The following is a 16114-nucleotide window of genomic DNA, read 5'->3' on the forward strand; positions in this document are numbered from 1 at the left end:
CATTCGGCCGACTTTACCTGGTCCATTTTTTTTCATGACCAAGTCTCGACACGCCCCCATGAACTTGGTCGTCCCCGCGACGGAAAGCAGTTGAGGATGCCCAAAATTGACTTTCGATTATGCCGATATGGGCAACCCTGGGAGAAGGACGCCCATCTCCCGATTTGTGTCGACAAATGGGCGCCCTTAACTTTCGAAAATAAGCCTGTTAGTCACGTATCCCTGGATTCTATATATGGTCCTAAAAATGTGTGCCAAACTTTGCACACAGATCAAAGATGCGTGCACAAATATATTAGCTAATGATCTACTAGCTTGCAATAAATTCAACAATCAATTGTTGCAGTTAATTGGCAGTAATTGGAATTTGCATGTGCATCTTCCTGCGCATTATTATATAACACCAGGCTCTCAAATCTACTAGTGTGGAACTGAAAAGGGGCAGGGCAGGGGCTTTCCAAAAAAAATTGCACTTTATAGAATAGGACCATTCCTGTGCCCAAATACAGGTATGCGCTGAAAACGGAGAATGCGTAGATGCAGTGCCGTAGCGAGGGCTAATGGCACCCGGGGCGGGTCACCGCTGCACACCCCCCCCCCCCCGGGTGTAGCACGGCGCAACCCCACCCTCTGCAGCGCAGCGCCCTCCGGACCGTGAAACCCCCCCCCCCCCCGGACTGCATTCATTCCTGCGGGAGGGCCGATCCGCCCCGAGTGCATGTCACTCGGAGCTGCGTCGACCCCGCTGGTTCCCTGCTCTGTTTGCCCCGGAACAGCAAGTAACCTGTTCCGGGGCAGAGGGAGCAGGGAACCAGCGGGGCCGGCACCCCCCGAGCGCGTGCACCCGGGGCGGACCGCCCCTCCCGTCCCCCTTCCTACGCCACTGCGTAGATGCTGGTATTGAAGAGAGTAGTGTTTTCATTACCATCGGGGAAGTCTTCAGCGGGCTGAGCTTGGGATTCCAACCAGCTACTGCTAAACGTATGCTACTGTTGGATGGGCCCACCCAGGCTCACCTGTGGCTACGCCACTGGGTGAGCCTGTACCACTAGGTCAATGGGTGGTGGTAAGGGCTCAGGCAGTAAATAGCCACGCACTAATTTTAATTTGAACACACGGCCATTTACTGTTCCATTAAAAAAAAAGCCTTTTTTCCTAGCTGCAGTAAAAAGAAATGGCCTAGCACACCCCAATTTCACCGTACACACTACCGCAAGCCACTTTTTACCGCATCTTAGTAAAAGAGACCCTTATTGCCATGTGGTTTATTTATTTATTGGGATTTAAGAGATTCATCGAAGGCAGGTGTACAGCAGGTACAATTTAACATAAAACTTACACTTTTGTTAACAGCATAACAATAGTAAAATGACCAAATATAAAAACATAAGTACAATAAATGAGGTAAAATTGAAAACAACAAATTGAAACCTAATAATAAGACTACCTTGAAACAGTATCAAAAATATTCATATTTAACAGCACTGAAATTCTAAAGACCAACTTATTTGAAAAGGCACACCCTTCTGATCGAACTTAAATGCTTAACTCAGCAATACAACAAACAAAAACTTATAATGAACACATTATAACCCCTCTTCTCTGTGATTCCCTACTGTGTTTGTAACATATTTATTTCACTGACTATAACATTACTCTGTATTTGTTTCATCACCGGAGGTAGATACCGCCTCACGGTATTATGTAAGCCACATTGAGCCTGCAAATAAGTGGGAAAATGTGGGGTACAAATGTAACAAATAAATACATAAAATAAATAAATAAATAACAGAGATGTATGATGTCAGCATAATGAAACATCTAATAAGCACACATTAGAACACTCAAATAACAGAGATATGATGCTAATGCTTTTCTACAATACAGCTTATCATATAGCGAGGGGCCAAGGGCAGATATATAGATGGGGACAAGATGGGTGGTACAGAGTCAGTGGGTAAATGGGTGGCTAAACCCATTTGTACAGTTTAACAAGATACAAGGAACTGGTCTAAGTTACAGTGTGCTCAGTTATTGTTTCAGTGAATCAGTCCCTAACAGCAGTTAAATGTATTCACTGGGCAGGCACCGTGTGTGTGTGTGTCAGTTTGCTGGCTGGATCCCACTGAAATATTAGCCCCTAAGTTCTTAACTGGAAGGCAAGGAGCTGTTGCTATGTCTGTTTGTCTGCTGCCTGAAATTAGATTGATTATAAGGAAGTTATATTTGCACAAATATTTGCAAATCTTGCCATGCCCAAACCTAGCCATTAATAAACACGCGATCTTTCATTCGAGCACATAACAATAAACATGAAAAAAAAAAATTAAACGGCACAATAAAAGTGTCAACATGTACAAGCTATAGGGCATAGAATATTCCAACTGAAGGAATATTTTAGCTGGAAAAAAATTCATCTGACTCGGCATGAACAACTAGCATTCAGAATTAAGACGCCACACTAATTTAGAACGTTCTACCATTTTTAGGGGACGCTAATACACTTGGGTTTTCAGGATCTCTCTAATGAATATACATACAAATCACTATTAGTTACAACATAAATTATGAACCATCAAGTAAGTACTTCACTCTTTATTGAAAATAAAAACTTACCTCTTCAAGCAAGCCTACTACTACTTAACATTTCTAAAGCGCTACTAGGGTTACACAGCGCTGTACATTTTAACAAAGAAGGACGATCCCTGCTCAAAGAAGCTTACAATCTAATGGACAACATGTGCAGACAGTCAAATTGGAGCAGTCCAGATTTCCTAGATAAGGTGAAATGGTTAGGTGCCGAAGGTGACATTGAAGAGATGGGCTTTGAGCAAGGATTTGAAGGTGGGCAGGGAGGGGGCTTGGCGTATGGGCTCAGGAAGTTTGTTCCAAGCATAGGGAGAGGCAAGGCAGAAAGGGCGGAGCCTGGAGTTGGTAATGGTGGAGAAGGGGACAGAGAAGAGGGATTTGTCCTGTGAGCGGAGGTTTCGGGTAGGAGCGTACGGGGAGATAAGGGTAAAGAGGTAATGAGGGGCTGCAGATTGAGTGCATTTGTAGGTTAGTAGGAGAAGCTTGAACTGTATGTGGTACCTGATCGGAAGCCAGTGAAGTGACTTGAGGAGAGGGATGATATGAGCATATCGGTCCAGGTGGAAGATAAGACGTGCAGCAGAGTTCTGAATGGATTTAAGGGGGGATAGATGGCTAAGTGGGAGGCCATTACGGAACAATGTAAGCCACATTGAGCCTGCAAATAGGTGGGAAAATGTGGGATACAAATGCAACAAATAAATACAGATAATTCACTTTTTTCACAGAAATAATCCCACATGTCATTCCTTAATAAGCGTCCATCAGATCTCAATTACTTTACAATAATGTCCACTTATCTCCATTGCTTTTATTCCAGTGATTGTGAAGACGTTGGATTTTACATCATTTGAATGTTGCGAGTTTTCAATAAAGAAGTTTTTGGAATTTTCAATAAAGAGTGAAGTAGGTACTTGATGGCTGATAATGAATATACATGAGAGAAATTTGTTGCATGCATACATATTTTCCTCATGCATATACATTAGGGATATCCTGAAATCCCAAGGAGATTGGTCTCCGTGGGAGGTGGAGGCTGCCTACCCCTGTAACTGACATGCTGAATTATGTGATGTGGAAAAACTGACCACTGAAAATCAGGGGGGAAAAAAAGCCAATAGATACGATTCAGATCTCTGTACATCAGCCAGATGATTTTTGACCCCTGAAAATTTGAATCAAAACTGTAAATATGGTTATCACATACTTTTGTTCGCAAAATCAATTTTAGCCATTTATAACAAGGAATTCGATGCATTTTACATGATTCCAGACCTTTCACCCCACCATTGTTTTTCTTATCTAAGCATTCTTTCTCTAGTCACTCACATTGGCTGTGCCAGCCTATGGATATACACATTAGTGTTGGAAAACCCCGAGAAGGAGATTTGGTGATAGGAAATTAAATTTACTGAAAGATTTACACTTGGGGAGTGAGACAGTGGAAACCAGGACCAGGTTTGCCCAAAAATTAAACAGTAGTCTCTCCTAAACAGGGAAGGGTTAGCCTCCCTGCCTTGTGGTTACTAATTAGACTGTAATTTTTTTTCCCTTTGTCTTTTATCAAACTGTCCTGGGAGATCTTCAAGCAAGAAGCTCTGTTGTAGGAGGCAAGTTTTGCATTCTGCATGAGCTTGCTGTCCTGCAGTTATAACTACGTTGAAATGAGTTCAAGCATGCACACAAAGTATGTGCAAGGCTTTCAGTTTTTCCTCCCCCTAACCAGGGGTGTGCTGGTAAATTTTTAACAACGGGCTCTCTCTCTCCGGGCATAGCCAGCCCTGAAATTTTTGTTTTGGGGGGTGGGGGAATACATGCCTCTCTCTCCCCTCCCTTGTGCGGGCACGCTAGGCATACCTTTGCCGAGCCCCACCAGCCAATAAATGGACTGCCACCATTCTCTGCTGCTTGTTTCTGGCTCTGAGCAGCATGATGGAACCTTCTTGCGCTTGCATGAAAAGTCCCAGCCTGATGCTCAGAGTCAGAAACAAGGAGAAGGGAGCAGCAGCAGTCTCTTTACTTGGCTGGTGGGGCTAGCATCACTGCCAGCAAAGTAAAAGAGAATTCAGGAGGGGGCCCAAGCCCACATTTTGGGAGTCAGTTGTTAACTTTAACAACCGGCTCCCAAAATTCTTAAAAACTTAAACGGCTCTCGCGAGCCTGTGAGAGCCCGCTCCAGCACACCACTTCCGAACCCCACCCTGGATCTGCCCCTTTTCCAACACAAGCAAAACTATCCACACTGGGCCCAATATTGAAATATGTTTAACCAGCCAGAAATGGCTCCTGACCACTTAAATAGCATTTTAGTGCCTAACCAGGGACATTTGGCAGGCGATAACTGGTTATTTCCCGTTGAATATCTGCTAATCTGCTATATTGTGTGACGTGGAGGGGCATAATCGAACGGCGCCGGCCATCTATATGGGCGGTGCCGCATAAGGCGGTCCCAAACCGTATTATCAAAAAAGATGGCCGCCCATCTTTCGTTTTGATAATACGGTTGGGGCCGGCCAAATGTCAGAGATGGCCGGCATCGGTTTTCGTCGATAATGGAAACTGAGGCCGGCCATCTCAAACCCGGCCAAATCCAAGGCATTTGGTCATGGGAGGAGCCAGCATTTGTAGTGCACTGGTCCCCCTGACATGCCAGGACACCAACCGGGCACCCTAGGGGGCACTTCTAAAAAAAAAAAAAAAAATTAAAATAGCTCCCAGGTGCATTGGGTGCTGAACCCCCCAAATCCCCCCCCCAATGCCCACTCCCCACAACTCTACACCATTACCATAGCCCTTATGGGGGGCACCTACATGTGGGTACAGTGGGTTTGGAGAGGGTTTGGAGGGCTCCCATTTACCACCACAAGTGTAACAGGTAGGGGGGGATGGGCCTGGGTCCACCTGCCTGAAGTGCACTGCACCCACTAAAAACTGTTCCAGGGACCTGCATACTGCTCTCAGGGAGCTGGGTATGACATTTCAGGCTGGCATAGAGGCTGGCAAAAAAGTTTGTTTTGTTTTGTTTTTTTTGGGTGGGAGGGGGTTGGTGACCACTGGGGGAGTAAGGGGAGGTGATCCCCGATTCCCTCCAGTGGTCATCTGGTCAATTGGGGCACTTTTTTGAGACTTGGTCCTAAAAACAATGGACCAAGTGAAGCCGGCGAAATGCTCCTCAAAGCCGGCCTTCTTTTTTCCATTATTAGCTGAAGCTGGCCATGTCTTAACAACAACCCCGTCCCGCCTTCCATACCCTTCCGAAACGCCCCCTTTAACTTTGGCCGACTCTGCGATGGAAAGCAGTTGGAGCCGGCCAAAATCGGCTTTCCATTATACCGATTTCGCCGGCTTCAGGAGATGGCCGGCCAAATCCCGATTTGTGTCGGAAGATGGCTGACGATCTCCTTTGAAAATAAGCTGGATAGCTGGCTAGGCATGGATATTCAATGCCAAACTGGCTATGGTTAGTGGTTAAATTAAACCGTATAAAAAGTGGGTCTGTCTTTAACCACTAAGCACTTAACAGGTTAACGATGAATATCTGCATTGAATATCTGACTTTAATGACGGCAGCAGACAGTAAAAGTGCTGCCTGCCACTAGCTGAATATCAGCGGGACTGTGAATAGTGCAGGGTACTGATGCCCCAGAGGCACTTGGGCAATTTTTAATGGCTGTTCAGCCATGTAATAACCTTTGAAAATTGCCTACCATGGGAGCACTTATGAATAATCTCCAATGGCTCTCAATCGTCTACTAATATGTTAAAATAATACATCAAAACAAAGTAGACTACAATGTTTTCTGTTCACTTTTACAATATGCTTGAGGATTTTCAGGTAGGAGGAAAAGGTCTCATCAATCACAGGGATGTATCACTGCATACTGATTCAGGTGTTAGCCAATGCCTTTTGTGATTGAAAATAATCACAGACTAAAAAAAAAAAAACCCTCTTTCCTCGATATATATTCTCAAAATCCAAATGACCAAACAGCTCAGCAAGAGCAAATGCCATTCCACTTATCTTTGAGCTCAGCCGGTCTCAACAGGCCCCCATTTCGCTGCCGTTTTTTCAAGGAACTGGAGCTGGGATTCACAGGGGTGTAGCCAGACAGCAGATTTTGGGTGGGCCTAGGCAAGAAGTGGGTGGGCACCAAGTGTTCTCCCCCTCCCACCAAAAAAATATCTCAGCTGGTGGGAAAATGCTTCTCTCTATCTTGCTGAAAACTGAGCATGCACAGTTGCCAGTATCATGGAGAGCAGCATTTTCGTTACCATCAGGGGGAAGTCTTCAGCTGGCAGAGCTTGGGATCCCCACCAGCTACCGCTAAACATGTGCTACTGTTAGGTGGGCCTGAGCCCTAAGTGGGTGGGCCCTAGCCCACCCAGGCCCACCTGTGGCTACGCCACTGGCTGGGAACGTTACTGGTTGTCTTGCTGCTGTCTTCTGTCATCTCCACCCTGAACTAACATCAGCCACTCTGACTTTAACACTGCAGCACCTAGTAGCGCACTGCCTCTCGGTGCGTAGCCTAAGGCATAAGCCAAAGGCGCACGCCTTAGCACGCTTCTTTGCACAGCAATGTGCACAGGAAGGAACTGGTTCTTGGTAACAACTGGGTTTCCTAGTAATATGAAATAATACCAGCAACATCAGGATTCTTGAAAGAGCATCCGCTACTGCTATTAAATAATTTGCCCTTTGTGTGAGATAAAAGTTGTCTATTCATTCGGGATGTGGGAGAAGCTCCGTTCACTGCTTTTGCCATCTTACACTGAACGTGGGAGAAGAATCCCCCACTAAATTGTATTTAGTGTATCACTTTCAAATTGATATGTGTTAGTTTATGTGTTAGGCGGGGAGAGTCTGATAGTTACGGACAGGGAGAGGGATCTTGGGGTGATAGTATCGGAGGATCTGAAGGCGATGAAACAGTGTGACAAGGCGGTGGCCGTAGCCAGAAGGTTGCTAGGCTGTATAGAGAGAGGTGTGACCAGCAGAAGAAAAGAGGTGTTGATGCCCCTGTATAAGTCGTTGGTGAGGCCCCACCTGGAGTATTGTGTTCAGTTTTGGAGGCCGTATCTTGCTAAGGATGTAAAAAAAATGGAAGCGGTGCAAAGAAAAGCTACGAGAATGGTATGGGATTTGCATTACAAGACGTATGAGGAGAGACTTGCGGACCTGAACATGTATACTCTGGAAGAAAGGAGAAACAGGGGTGATATGATACAGACGTTCAAATATTTGAAAATGTCAGGAAGTATTTTTTCACGGAGATAGTGGTAGATACTTGGAATGCCCTCCTGCGGGAGGTGGTGGAGATGAAAACGGTAGCGGAATTCAAGCATGCGTGGGATAAACATAAAGGAATCCTGTGCAGAAGGAATGGATCCTCAGAAGCTTAGCCGAGATTGGGAGGTGGGGCTGGTGTTTGGGTGGTGGGGCTAGTTCTGGGCAAGACTTCTACGGTCTGTGTCCTGAAAATGGCAGATACAAATCAAGGTAAGGTATACACAAGAAGTAGCACATATGAGTTTATCTTGTTGGGCAGACTAGATGGACCGTGCGGGTCTTTTTCTGCCGTCATCTATGTTACTATGTTACTATGATATATATAATTATGGAGTTGCTTTGGTGGATGATAGTATTGTGCTTATTGGGTTGTAGGAGGGGTTATGGTTTTAATGGTTTGAGAGGAACTAGGGAATTCTATTGTTATCGCTCACCCTCATTTACTGGTATGAAAAGGTTAAGGATGGTAGGAGAGAATCAATGTATTGATAGGAGAGAATTTAACTCGGAGGTTTATCCTATACAAGTAATTCTGGGCAAAAGGCCTTGTAGAAAAAGATTTGAACACAGAGGTGTTACTTTGAGTCGTGTTGAAATTGATAATGAAGCTGCTAGAGACAAAGGGCAACTGATTCCATGCTGTTATTCTAATGCAAGATCCGTTAGGAGAAAAACAATTGAGAGAATTTATTGAAGAATTAGATTCAGATTTAGTTTTTGTTTCTGAAACCTGGATTACAGATCAGAACAGCCCGGTTGTAGTTGGTTTATGTCCACCAGGTTATAAAATGATAGACTGTCCAAGCCTAAGAAAATTGGTGAAGGACTTGGAATAATTTATAAATCTTTTATGAAATTAAAGTTAGTAATGTCTGTAGCCACATCAGGGCTGGACGCTATGGTATGTCAGCATAAGGATGAGTTGTTAGATGAAACACCGGGGATTATTTTAATTGATAGAGTTCCCGGACGTTGGCAAAGAGTTCACGATCAGATTATGAAATTGATAACTCAGTATTCAACTCAGTTTTCTCAAAACCCTCTACCAAAACACTCATCCACACCCTTGTCACCTACTGCAATCTGTTTCTTGCTGGCCTCCCACTTAGTCACTTCTCCCCTCTCCAATCGGTTCAAAACTCTGCTGCCCGTCTCGTCTTCCACCAGGGTCGCTTTACTCATACTACCCCTCTCCTCAAGTCGCTTCACTGGCTCCCTATCCGTTTTCGCATCCTGTTCAAACTTCTTCTACTAACTTATAAATGTACTCACTCTGCTGCTCCCCAGTATCTCTCCACACTCGTCCTTCCCTACACCTCTTCCCGTGCACTCCGCTCCATGGATAAATCCTTCTCATCTGTTCCCTTCTCCACTACTGCCAACTCCAGACTTCGCGCCTTCTGTCTCGCTACACCCTACACCTGGAATAAACTTCCTGAGGCCCTACGTCTTGCCCCATCCTTGGCCACCTTTAAATCTAGACTGAAAGCCCACCTCTTTAACATTGCTTTTGATTCGTAACCACTTGTAACCACTCACCTCCACCTACCCTCCTCTCCTCTTTCCTGTACACATTAATTGATTTGATTTGCTTACTTTATTTTTTGTCTATTAGATTGTAAGCTCTTTGAGCAGGGACTGTCTTTCTTCTATGTTTGTGCAGCACTGCATATGCCTTGTAGCGCTATAGAAATGCTAAATAGTAGTAGTAGTAGCATTGCTAGGAAACAAATATTTGCACCTGGAAGATGAAACAGATCTAACAGTCACAAATTTTAAAAAACTTTTTAGAGTCTATGCAGTATCACTTTGAGATCAGAAGTCCTACACATGAGAAAAGGAATACATCAGATTTAGTTGCAACACTAACCCAGTCAGGGATGTATCAGATAAGGTCAGAAATGAATTGATTGCCTTTATTATGGTCGGTTCATTATTTAGCAAAGTTTACTGTATTTTAGTAATTTAGAAAAAAAATGAATGAGCAGATACGCGAAAATTTAGGTCCTAGAAGAAAGATAGAACCAGGTAAATTTTGGTCATGTGTTGATAGCAATCTGAATTTAATGAAAATTCAGCCATAATTATGTTATCAAACTGGGAAAAAAAACAATAAAGAATGCTTTAGACCAATTTCCGGAGGAAAGTATTAAATTACATAAAGGAGTTTAAATCTCCATGGTATTCTGATACACTCCGGGATTTGAAAAGATCATATCATAAGTTAGAAAGAGCTTGGAAGAAGTCTCAAGATCCATTGAGTAAAAGATCATGGTGATAAATGATTAAAAAATATAAAATCGAGGTAACTACAGCTAAAAAGCAATATTATAAAAAGTTGATAGGTGAAAGACCTCAAAATACAAAAATGCTTTTTAAAAGTTTTAATAATATGATAAGAACTTCATTAGTAACTGAAGCTTCAGAAATATAACATCCTTCAGCAGAATCATTAGCCAGTTACTTTATTGATAAGGTAGAGAAAATATGATTGTCTCTTATTTAGTGTTCCTTGTGTATCTAAGAAAGTTATAGTAAATCAAAGTGATGATATACCAACAGATAGGATCTGGTCAGCTATTCAAGTGATTCAAGAAACAGAGATAGCAAATTAAGTTGAAGGAATTAGGAAAAAAAATCATGTCTAGTAGATTCATGTCCATCATTTTTATTGAATAGCACACCAAAAGACATAGCATCATGGATAACTAACTTTGTGAATAATCACACCATACTGTTCTCTTCCTATCTCACGAAAATTCTTGGAGTCACCATTGATCGAAACCTCACTCTTGATACCCATGTGAAGAACACGACGAAAAAGATGTTTTACTCCATGTGGAAACTCAAAAGAGTAAAACCTTTCTTCCCGAGACACATCTTCCGCACCCTGGTACAGTCAATGGTAATAAGTCCTCTGGACTACTGCAATGCACTGTACGCTGGCTGCAAAGAACAGACTATCAAAAAACTCCAAACAGCTCAAAACACTGCCGCCAGACTCATATTTGGAAAAACCAAATATGAAAGTGCAAACCCCCTAAGAGAGAAACTACACTGGCTCCCACTTAAGGAACGCATTGCACGATTGTACACAAAATCATTCACGCAGAGGCCCCAGGTTACATGCTAAACCTCGTGGATCTACCTCCCAGAAACACCACAAAATCATCCCGCAAATTTCTCAACTTGCACGTCCCCAACTGTAAAGGACTAAAGTACAAGCTGATGCATGCCACTACCTTCTCTTACATGAGCACGCAGCTATGGAATGCACTACCTACAGACCTGAAAACAATCAACGAAACAACTATCTTTCGCAAATCTTTCAAGACATACGTCTTCAATAAGGCCTACAATGAGAACATATAACCTCACTATTCCACCTCACCAACCAACTCAGTTATGAAAGCCCACCTTCTACGCCTACCCTAATTATTCCCTTCTTTCTTCCTTTATGTAATCTCTGCACATCACTAACTGTATCTGATATCCTGGAACAACAATGTAATAAAACTATGTAAGCCACATTGAGTCTGCAAATAGGTGGGAAAATGTGGGATACAAATGTAATAAAATAAAATAAATAATTGTTTAAGGAGGGAGTTTTTCCAACTGACATGGGTGAAATAATCTTGACACCTATTCCAAAGTCAGAGGGAGCTGGTTTGACGTTGACTTTAAATTTTCGTCAACCTGGATGGCAAAGTTGATTGAATCTTTAGCAGCTTCTCAAACAATGGAGTTTATAGAAGCTTTTCAAGGCTTACATACATCACAGCATGGTTATAAACCTTTTCACAGTACAGAATCTTTGCTACTGACTTTAGTATTTAATATAAAAACATGTTTAGGCAAGAAAATACCATCTGTCCTATTGCACTTTGATGTTTCAGGAGCCTTCAATACAGTGGATCATGCTTTGTTGTTAGAATGATTGAGCGTTCTTGGTTTGGTAGGGGCGGTCTTGGACTGGTTTAAGAGGTTTTTTTTACAGAATAGGAGATACAAACCAAAAAAGATGGATAACCTGTTGAAAAGTTGGTCTCCTGTTTGCGGCGTTCCTCAGGGGTCACCTTTGTCTCCTATTTTATTTAATGTTTTTATGAGTACTTTGGGCCCAGCATTGGAATCCTGGGGGGGGGGGGGGGGGGGGGTTCATCTCTTTTTATGCTGATGATATTTTCATTCTAGTCCCTTTGGAAATGGGCAATGAAAATAGTCAAAAAATAATAGTGAATTGTATTGAAAGGACCCTTAGTTGGGCAACAGAGAACTTATTAAAATGAAACACTTCCACAACAAAATTTATTATATTTTAGTTACACTTTATTGAACAATCCTAAAGCTATTATATTAAAGTCCAAGAAACAACTAAATTTTGAAACTATTAGAAGAGTTTTAGGTGTGATATCGGATACTCAGCTGACAATGGAACATCAATTAAAGAACTTGAGTAAGAAGATTTACTTTAAATTATGCCAGTTAAGGACAATTAGATCTTTGTTTTTTTCCTGATCGTTATTGTATGTTGGTTCAAGCAATTGTCTTGACTTGGTTGGATTACTGCAATGTTTTATATGGTGGGATTAATAAGAAGCTAGTCAAAATTGCGGTTAATGAAGAATACTGTGGCAAAGCTGATTTGGGGTACTAAGAGGTTTGATCATGCGACGCCATCGTTGAGGGCTCTTACATTCCAGCTTATAATCGAAAGTAATTGCCGGCTATTTCCCGTCACAAATCGAGATATGGCCGGCGATTTCGCAAAAGCGGCGAAAAGCGTATAATCGAAAGCTACATTTGTGATAGCTTCGCCGCTTTCCCTTCGCCTCGCCGGCGAAAGTTCAAAGGGGCGTGTTGGCGGTGAAGCGAAGGCGGGACATGGGCAGGCTTGGGCGTGGCTACCAGATGGCCGACTTTCGCGGATAATGGAAAAAATAAAACCCGGCGATAAGCAGTATTTCGCCGGGTTTACTTGGTCCTTTTATTTTCACGACCAAGCCTCAAAAAGGTGCCCCAACTGACCAGATGACCACCGGAGGGAATGGGGGATGACCTCCCCTTACTCCCCCAGTGGTCGCCAACCCCCTCCCACACCAAAATTATTAAAATACAAACCTTTTTTGCCAGCCTGTATGCCAGCATCAAATGTCATACCCAGCACCCTGACAGCAGTATGCAGGTCCCTGGAACAGTTGTTGTTGGTTGCAGTGGACTGCAGAAAGGCAGAGCCAGGCCCATCCCCCCCCTACCTGTTCCACTTGTGGTGGGTAATGTTGAGCCCTCCCAAACCCCCCCAAAACCCACTGTACCCACATGTAGGTGCCCCCCTTCAGCCCTTAGGGCTATGGTAATGGTGCACACTTGTGGGCAGTGGGTTTTGGGGGGGATTTGGTGGACTCAGCACACAAGGGAAGGGTGCTATGCACCTGGAAGCTAATTTGGTTGTTTATAAAAGATGTTTGAAGTGCCCCCTAGGGTGCCCGGTTGGTGTCCTGGCATGTGAGGGGGACCATTGCACTACAAATGCCGGCTCCTCCCACGGCCAAATGCCTTGGATTTCGCCGGGTTGGAGATCGCCGGAAGTTTTTTCCATTATCGCGGAAAAACAAAAGTGGCGATCTCCAACCCGGCGAAATGCCCACACCGTATTATCGAAAAAAAAAGATGGCCGGCCATCTTTTTTGAAAATACGGTTCCGGCCAGCTGTTGCGCCGCCGCCAAAATAGATCGCCGGCGACCTATTTCGCCGGCGACGTTCGATTATTCCCCTCATTGGCTACTGGTTGAAGCCCATGTAGAATTTACGGTTGCTTGTACGGGCTTTAAAATTATCCATGGCTTTTGTCCGAGTACCCATTTACAATTATTGTCTGTGTATTCTGTCTTTTATTTTAACGTCTTGTTTTTCTTCTACTTTTAATTTAGGTTATTCCATAGTCAAAGGAGTTTTATTGGAAAAATTTCATGAAAGCTCATTCTGCTATCAATCAAGCAAGATGTGGAATAACCTTCCAGCACCCATAAGAAATACACTTAATTATTTAGCATTTTGAAAATTGCTAAAAGGCCCATTTATTCAATAAGTATTTAGATTGATTCCATTAGTTCTTTCTTCATCTATTTTTAACTGACTATTTTAGTTGTAACCTGCTCTGATTCTCTGGTTGAAAAAGGCAGGATATAAATGCTGGTTTGGATTGGATTGGATATCCTGAAAACCTGGGTGTGCTCAGAGGTCTAGATTGAGAACCATCGTCTCAGATCAATGGACAAATATCTGTAGTTATTCTACCTGTGGCATTTTATTTCTTGCAACAAAGGAGATATTTGAGCCGGCTTAAGTGATATTTAATTTCTCTGTCTCTTTTTTCATCCTGTTGTGGGCTCTGGTTATTTTGCTTATAGAGAGACAGATATCAAACAGTTGCACACAATATGCCTTTTGTTCCTGCTCTCAATGGCAACCTAATACGTGCAGAAGTGTACAGCCTCACTGTGTATAAGATGTACATTGCGTCCAGCCTCCTATGCTTAAGTGTTTGCATCTGAGAAAGGAACAGACACACAACCTGAAACCGATTTCTTATTTGTAAACATTTGGTAATCATTTCTTAAAGTCAAGGTGGCCCTGCACAACCACAGTGACACAGGGAGTCCTGCACATGTTCATTATAGAAACTCTCTAGAAACCCTGGGGTCCTTTTACAAAAGGTGCACTGAAAAATGGCCTGGGGTAGTGTAGACGCTTGTTTTGGGCGCGCACAGAATCATTGTTTAGCGTCCCTGTAAAAAAATGCCTTTTTAAAATTTTTTGCTGAAAATTGCCACGCATCCATTTTGGGTCTGAGACCTTACCGCCAGCCATTGACCTCGCAGTAAGGTCTCGTGCGGTACCCAGGCAGTAATGGTCTATGCGCGTACAATGACTATTACTGCCCATGCGCCAGAAAACAAATTTCCAGCGTGCGTAGCAGACGCTCGTCAAAAATGAAATTGCCGCAAGGGCCACGCGGTAGCCGGGCAGTAACTCAAAACTGGCGCATGTAGGCGCCCTACGCAGCTTAGTAAAAAGGCCCCTATGTTTACTGGGTGAGTTAAAGAAATGGATAAAGTTCATCCATTATCTTCACAGATAATAGGCAAAACTTGAACAGCAAAAATTAAGACATACAAGGCAATGAATACCCTCTTTCACTCTCTTCTCCCCTGAGATCCCTTGAATCTGCTGGGAAGACTCTTTTTCATCTCTGCACCATAGCAGCTCCTCTTAATCCTCAAAAATACTTCCAAACACTTCTCATTTTTCCTCTTTTCCTCATCCCAGGGAGGACTCTAGTCTAGCAACTACCTCATTTGTTTAGGCAAAATTCCAAGCTCTAATGCACACATCCTGCCTATTTTTCCCCCACTGTACCTCCAATCACTCTAAAGCAGGGGTGTCCAACCTCAGCCCTCGCCAGGTCGGGGTTTTCAGGATTTCCCCAATGAATATACATGAGATCTATTTGCATACAATGGAGGTGAGATATGCAAATAGACCTCATGCATATTCATTGGAGAAATCCTGAGAAAACAACTAGATTGTGGTCCTGAAGGACTGAGGTTGGACAACCCTGCTCTAAAGTAACTATCCAGTAGACGCATCCCATACCTGTACCTTTCAACCCTGACATATCATTGTTTGCTGACTCCACTCTACTTTCTTTTCTGGGTTAGAAAGGAGATAAGACCCAAACACTCACTTTTTCGTTTTCCCCAAGCCTTGTTCTGGTGCTTAAGGGTTCATCCTCCAAACAACTTGAGCATCCAGCCTGTTTTAAAGGACAGAAAAGAGGCAAAACACCATCTCTCCACCCCCCCCCCCCCCCAAACACCTAAATTTATAACCTATGTGACTTTCCTTGGCCATATCCCAATGGGAAAGGCCAACCACATAAATGCTTTCCTTGAGAAACTCAACTTGCTCGACAGTTGCAAGTTGTACCACAGTCAAGCAGTTGAACTAGATACAGCGTCAGTATTAAGAACCACTGAAGATTATAAATTACTGGGACACATGCCTCACAAAATAAAAGGAAAAACCGGAAGGAGGGTTCCGTGTTACTATCAAGAGAAAAATGCATTAATTTCTGACCATATACTAAAGCACTTCTAGCAGAAACATTGTTGATTTTAAGTACTTTGTGTTCATGCTCAAGATAACCCAAGAGTCCAGCATAGATATTAAAT

At 43.2% G+C, this 16114-nt stretch overlaps 1 protein-coding gene across 2 annotated transcripts in view; it reads left to right on the top strand.

Moving 5' to 3' along the window:
- PLEKHG7 (pleckstrin homology and RhoGEF domain containing G7) overlaps positions 1–16114 on the top strand; it is a 69404-nt gene that overhangs the window by 16782 nt on the left and 36508 nt on the right. The gene's annotated exons all lie outside the window — the stretch shown is intronic.

This window comes from Microcaecilia unicolor, chromosome 9 (assembly GCF_901765095.1).
Source record: "Microcaecilia unicolor chromosome 9, aMicUni1.1, whole genome shotgun sequence".
NCBI classification, from domain to species: domain Eukaryota; kingdom Metazoa; phylum Chordata; class Amphibia; order Gymnophiona; family Siphonopidae; genus Microcaecilia; species Microcaecilia unicolor.